Genomic DNA, 7,073 nt, shown 5'->3' on the forward strand with positions numbered 1-7,073 from the left:
TCTGAGAGGTTGGAGACACGTCTCGGGTCTCATGCATTTGGTTGATGCACGTGAGAGTCAGCGTCGCCAGATTATCGCTTATTCTTTATTTTTGACTCTCTTAGAAATGTAAAATGGCAAAGTTTAGTTGTCACTGCTCGCTGTGGACTTCAGCCAGAAATGAGATCTATTGCTTATTTTGCTAATCAGCTCCTTCCATATCTGCATGCTCATTTTCTGATAGCTGAGGAGGCGACAAGGTCATTGGACGTACAAGTACTTATTTAAAAACAGACATGAGAGTGAGATAGAGGTTAGTTGGGTCTATCAGAGCTGTCAATCAATTAATGAAAATTATTGAGCAAGGACACTGTGCGGGGAGTGAACAGAAGGGAAGAAAATGACCATGGAGACACAACATAGGGAAAACGACAGAACTGACTAAATGTGCTCACGTGAGCGCTAAAAACAGACACGCTCACATCCCAAGTGAGAGACAGCTTCGAGAAACAGTTGCAGGAGGGCCCCGCCACTGCAAAGGCTCACCGGCTGCCAGCACAGGGCTTTTGCCCAGAGGTATACCCCGGACAAAGCCGGCTCTCAGATGTGAAGGAGAGCGGCATCTTGCCTATGAATATTTTATTAATGCGCCCACGACCTGTGGTCAGAATCTCTCCTTAATTTGGGGACACGATTCTCCAGACCAATATTTGCGGTGACATCGGCCGAGGGAGAGAAAATATTGACCTCCTACCTGTAACTGTCTGACAGACATAAATAGCAAGACTGGGCAGCGAGGGCAGCTCCGTCAATGGCCACCCACCTGGCATCACCGTCCACCGTGAGCTGGCACTAGGCAAGTGTACACCGTGCATCGACATAAAAGAGAAATAATTTATCACCTGATCCTTGGGGGAGCGTGGAGGAACGCACACACACAGGAAAGAGAGAGAGAGAGAGAGAGAGAGAGAGAGAGAGAGAGAGAGAGAGAGAGAGAGAGAGAGAGAGAGAGAGAGAGAGAGAGAGAGAGACTGGCAATGTGCTTGTGCGAATGAAAGATAGTGCAGGAGAAAATGAAAAGGCAGCACAATCAGAAACAGGCAGATACTGACACCAAATCTCTGCAAAGCGTTCAAAATTCTCCAGCTGCCACGCTTTTAATTTGCTACCATTCTAATTAAAATGCAAATTAAATTTATAATTAGCATCAGCGCTTTCTAAAGAAACCTCCTTGTGCGCTGCACAAACATATGGGACGATGCTATAGTGTAAAGTTTGGAAAACAGAAGTAAAGGCGCGGAGGAGGCTTGGGAGGGGGGCGTTTTCTTGTCTCTCCCAAGTAAGTTCCGTGCAGCCGTGGCTCAAGGGGCTGGCGGGGTCCCTTAAAGGAGGGTGGAAGGGGTGAGCGTCGCATGGGCAACAAAAGGATTGCTGAATATGGGAGATTGGCTGCGGTGTGACTTTGTGTTGAATCAGGTGTCAAGGGTTACCCTGCATGTCATCAGGATTGTATAGGAGAGGCCCAAAGGCGAAAGGGGTCAGGGCTTCTAATCAAAAAGTCTATGGCCAAAATTAACCGCTGCTTGCTTTCAGATAATTAATTTAAAAATTGATGGGGAACAAAATACCAGAATTACCTCATGATTCGAACACGTACCCTGTTTGCAATATAAATTGTCTTCCCAACTTGCTTTTCCAGAGTTGAGGGGCAGCTGGGCACCAGAGAAACAAGTTAACCAAAATGCGTAATTTCTCTGACACCTTATTTGCTGAGACTTTTGGTGAATATTCAGGTTTTTCACCATAATCCCTTAAACCTAAATATAAAAACCTGCTACTTATGATGCTCTTCAATAGGGATAGAGGCTCCCGGCGGCAGGAATAGCTCCATGCCAAAAGAAGTAGGTGAAGGAAGAAAATACACCAGTGACAAAATTGCTCTTTGACACAAATCATGATGCTTTGGTCCAAGGAACCTTACCAATTAAAAAAAAAATCTGCAATCTCCATGGTAAATGGGCCTTCCTTTCCTCTGGAGAACCCTACCTTTACCTAAGAGTCATTAATATTCCAGAGACTCTTCTTTATCTATTAACCAGGCTCTCCATCAGATATTTCAAAATTTGAATGTAACAGGAATGAATATTTCATAGATGTGTGTTAAGCTGTTATTAAACTATAATGTAAAGCAGGATTTCAGGAATATTTTTATATGTCAAAAAGTCAATTAAAATGATAAGCCTGTAATATCACCATCGTGGTGGTGTTCAAAAATTCATCTCATATGCTCGGGAGGGCTTCTACCACCTTGCGCGCAGGCATGAGGTAGCACTGTTCCATATTCAGAGGTCTGGGCACTTCCGTTTCATTAGTAACACTTAGGTCCGTTTTCGGCAGAGATTGAATGCAGAGCGATTGCAAGGGGGGTGGGGGGATGGTGGGGTCACATTTACCTGAGTTGCTTTTTAAAATTTAGTACGACGAAGCTAAAATGAGACCATCTTAAAGGTGGGTGCTTGCCGAAATGTACTACGGACTCATTTGGAAATAAATGTCAATCTCTAGAAGGGCAAGATGCCGCAGCAATAAAGCTAATCAGCATTGGCACTGCCACTGCTGTCTAAAACAAAAGTGACAAAACACACACACACACACACACACACACACAACTAAAGATGCAGGCAGGAGGAAACAAACGTCTTGGAGAGCCAGTGCTTTTAAAACTACAACATTCCATCTGTAATCTATCAGCTAAAACGAAGCTTTGTGCGAAGAACGCTTTGCTTTTTGCTTACGTACTTGGTAGGAATAATCGGTTGGGAATATATTCAGTTATGTGGGCAGGCTTTATAGAAAGTTAAATGCTGTTTCCCTCTGAACTTTTTTTGACAGTGTATTCTTCTCTGGGCCTTAGCTACTGCGAAAAACAAGATGCTAAAAATGATCTGGTTGACAGGTCTGACCAAACTCAATTAATCAAGTCTTCACCAAAGAAAGAAAAATTATTCTTCCTACCAATATTGTGATGAAAAGTGTCTTCCTCTATTCACACATCGCAGTCCCTTCGTTGTCCTGGCACCTACGGGGTTTCCGAGCTCCTAAATAAGTCTTCTGTGTGACGGACAAAGGATGAAAAACTGCGGCTTAAAAGCATTTCTTTGTTGAATTTCTAATTGCTGCACTTCTCTTATTCAGAAAACGAAGTCACCTTTTGTCGTGGTTTCATGAACCGCTGGGTAATCAAAATTATTATGCTGCCACCTGTTGTCTGTTAATTATTCTGAGAAGATACTCATAAATCATAACACTGGACAATAAATCAAACTGTCAGGACCTAGGTCATAGGTCACCCATGAAAAGTTATAGGTCATCCACAGGGTGTGGAAGAGCAGGGCTGGAGAGCATCACTCATTGTCAAGCATGATTGGGAGACGTGCCATCCGCACAAAAGGCACACTGGAGTTGAGATGCATTCTGGCCAGGAGATGAGCTCCAAGGCTAGCTAGCACAGGGCCGTCGAACCAGATCAACGGCCAGAGAGACAGCCACCTGCCCTGTCTCGGGAACCCTGCTCCAAACAGGGCTGCTTGTGGAAATGTCTGATTAGCTCTGGATTGGGAATATGAAGCCTCCTCTTCTCTTTTTCATAGTCTTTGGTTTAAGGAAGAAGGTCAAGTCTCACGGCATTCATCAAGAAAATCACAAGGCGCTAGACCCTTGTGGGAAGTTTGTGGGAAGATGATTTTGAATGTCTTATTGCCTAAATTAATTTGGTTTCAATATGTCTTTCTTGTGGTGGGACAAGGACTCAATCTGCATTTAACATTTCTCAAGTCATTTATTTTCAGTCCCCCATATTTAGAATAACACCATCACTTCATGCCAGTAGTGTGCATTGATGGATATCTTTGATTTAAAACCTGGTGAGGGGTAAATTATTTCTGATGTGGTGGAAGCAACTTAGGGTAAGATATAATAAGACATAATGATAAGACAGCTGGGAAACAGAACTCATATTCCAGTTGGGAGATGTATCGCCTGCTGTTTGAACTAAATTCTCTAAAATCGCCCTAGTCCCTTCATCAAAAATTTCTCTCTGAAATATTACTGTTACTGTTTTGTGTTAATTTGTTATTTTATGCTCAGATAACCATGGCTTTCCTCATGAGATAAAGGAAAATAGTCAACAGTGTAAAATTCGGTCTTAGTCATTTGGGAAAAGACGCACACAAATCGTTTTTGTGAAAACCATACCTAGATCTCAGAATGGACTCAAAAAGACCATATGCTAAAACATAATCTACTCCAGCTCTACCCTTGAACCTGTCAATCGTTATCACCCCATTTTAATTGAGAAAAGTACTCTCAGTAAATAAACAATTTGTTATGTAGCAGGGAAGGTCAAAATCAATTCATCAATTTAAGATACCACCTTAACGCTGGCTTCAGATTTGTATACATGGTCCTAATAGTTTAATTCTAAGTTCACAGCGAAGTGACCTAAGAATGCTAACGTCCATCGTTTAGTGATCTAGCAGTTCGCCACTATCAATTCTACCTACTGGCAATGTCACAAAATATGGAAGACAGCATATTACTTGGGCGTTTTCTCATTGTATTAGAATTAGTGGAAGCTTTTATGACACTCTTGAAAACTTCACTCTGTTAACATTGGGATATGTTATTCTAGGGAACTGGAATGGAAATTATTAGCGGTTAATTTTCTTGTTTCCTTTCTGAGTAGAATGTGGACCTTTTTTTTTTCATTTGAGAAATATTCACGGAGAACCTGCCAGAAGCATGATGCTTTATAAAGAAGGGGCCGGGGGACGGAATAGAGGCAAAAAACCAACATTCCCCACCGGGGCATAGAATCCTGTAGACACCTGTGTCCAGAAGGCTTACTAGGTCTTTCCTTGGTGAAAGCATAGATGAACCAATTCTGCTCAGCTGGGTGCCGGTGCACCCTGGGTGTGCATACATACTAAACATGGGTACTCTGTATTTAGCAGGGGTAGTCAGGGATGACACCTGATTATATAACTATCACACTGGACTAAATAAAGTCTGAAGTGTCTCAATCTTCTCAATTATATGTTTCAAGAGTCAGAAACAACTATGCCTTCAGAAGAGAGTGAAGAGTCTTTGTGTGCTTATTCTACTGGCCATTTTTAAAAATGCTAAAGGACAGCTTTTCCAAGACTATAACCAGGGACAAGTCATGTAGCTCAGGTGATAGGACTACCTTCTCCACTCAAGGTTGCTATTCAAGACGATTTGAATCAGGAATAAGGAAATAGTCCCCATAACTGATCATTTTATGTTAAAAGCACGGAATCCCCTTTTATTTTAAAAGAAGATGCTTGCAATATTCTTAAAACTGGGTTATGACTTCTGATACATTTTAAATAATTTTTTGCAAAGCAATGAAAGGAAACAAAGAAAGCTGGCCCTTTGTGATACAGCTTTTCTCAAAGATAATTTCATACTAAGAATATAATTTTGAAAACAAAATGAAGTTTTTTCTTTAATATGTTATTTTTCTTAGCAATTTATTTAATGGCTATTCCATCTCAGAGGCAATACCCCTTATCTAGAGCGTTACACACTACGGAAGTCACATAAACACTAATGTATGAAGATACTTGTGTTTCATTGACGACACAGATGCATTTCGCTCTGTGGATCATCACCATGTGCACTGTTGTGTTTGGGCAGAACCTGTACCTGGACCAGGAGGGAGGCAGCTGTGAGAACAGAACAAGGCAGCACTGAAAACCTGGGGAAGGCGTGCATCAGGGTTGGGTGAGACTGATGTAATCTCTGCTTTGTTCTGATTTTCTAATGTATTTGTTTTTAACTTGGTAGAACTCTTATTGAAATAAAATAACATGAACAAACATTTACTTTACTATTCAGATTAAGTTATTGTTTATAAAATATTTTAAAGGCTCAGAACTCTAGTTTTAGGTACCTTGTCATCTGCCCTACAACTTCTAAGAAGCAGTCCTTTTGCACATCCATTAATATCATTGGGTTGCTTCTTGTACTCCTTTTTAAAAGGTGAAATTTTGACTCAACTTTGAAAAATTTGTTAATGAAATGCCACTTAACTTGGGTGTGGGGGAAACAAGGCAATTTTTCATGTATGGAAAATAAGCTTCATTTTGATTCATTTAACTTTATCGATCATATTAAGTAATAAAAAGTTAGAAGACTATTTATAATGAATCAACTATGATTGGACCTAAATTGTTTCCCTAGTAGAACAAGGCATTCAAATCTCAGGGTGAAATTTGCATATTAAAATAATGGTTGCTGAGAAACAAATTCAAAGTTTAGGTTCTTTGGAAACAAATCTAATCTTTTGATGGGAAATAATTATAGGTAATATTGAAGCAGAAAATGTAATTCAAAGTTTTATCTAACTAGCCATTTTAAATTCTATGCTTATAAGCAACTGCATATTGTTTTATTTCTGATTTTTTCAGTCACTTATTATCCAAAACATGTTTTTACTGCTTATGGTACCTAAGACTTGGACATCCTCGGGAATATCAAAATGAACATTTGGGTCTTGGATTTTTATTTTATTTGATCTTTTTCTAGAGCATACTGCTAACTTTATTTACAAAGTTTTAATTGTAAATATCCTAATTGCATTTTCAATTTAAATTCTCTCTCGATCTCATAACAGAGTTCCCCCCCCCCCCCGCTTTTTGTTGCAAATTTTGTCGTGAGCACTTTTTCGGTTAAGACGCTAGTCTTTATGTTCCTGGTTGTCTATTGGCCGATATGACCACCAATTTATTTTGAAAGTTTGAAAACCAAAACCAATTTACTGCCATCAAATCTATTCTGAACCATCGCGACCCCATGTGACAGGGCAGCACTGTCCCTCTGGGTTTCTAAGACTAACTCGATGGGGGCAGAAAGCCTTGTCTTTCTCCCTCCGTGAAGTTGGCAGTTTCAAACTTAAGGGATTATTTAGTGACAGTGAAATCTGATTACTCAACTTTATAAATCCCGGGAGACCTCCATTGCCTATGAGAAACCACAAACTGGTCTGGCTGGCAAATCTGAAAACCTTCCAC

The sequence above is a fragment of the Tenrec ecaudatus genome, chromosome 9 (assembly GCF_050624435.1).
Source record: "Tenrec ecaudatus isolate mTenEca1 chromosome 9, mTenEca1.hap1, whole genome shotgun sequence".
NCBI classification, from domain to species: Eukaryota; Metazoa; Chordata; class Mammalia; order Afrosoricida; family Tenrecidae; genus Tenrec; species Tenrec ecaudatus.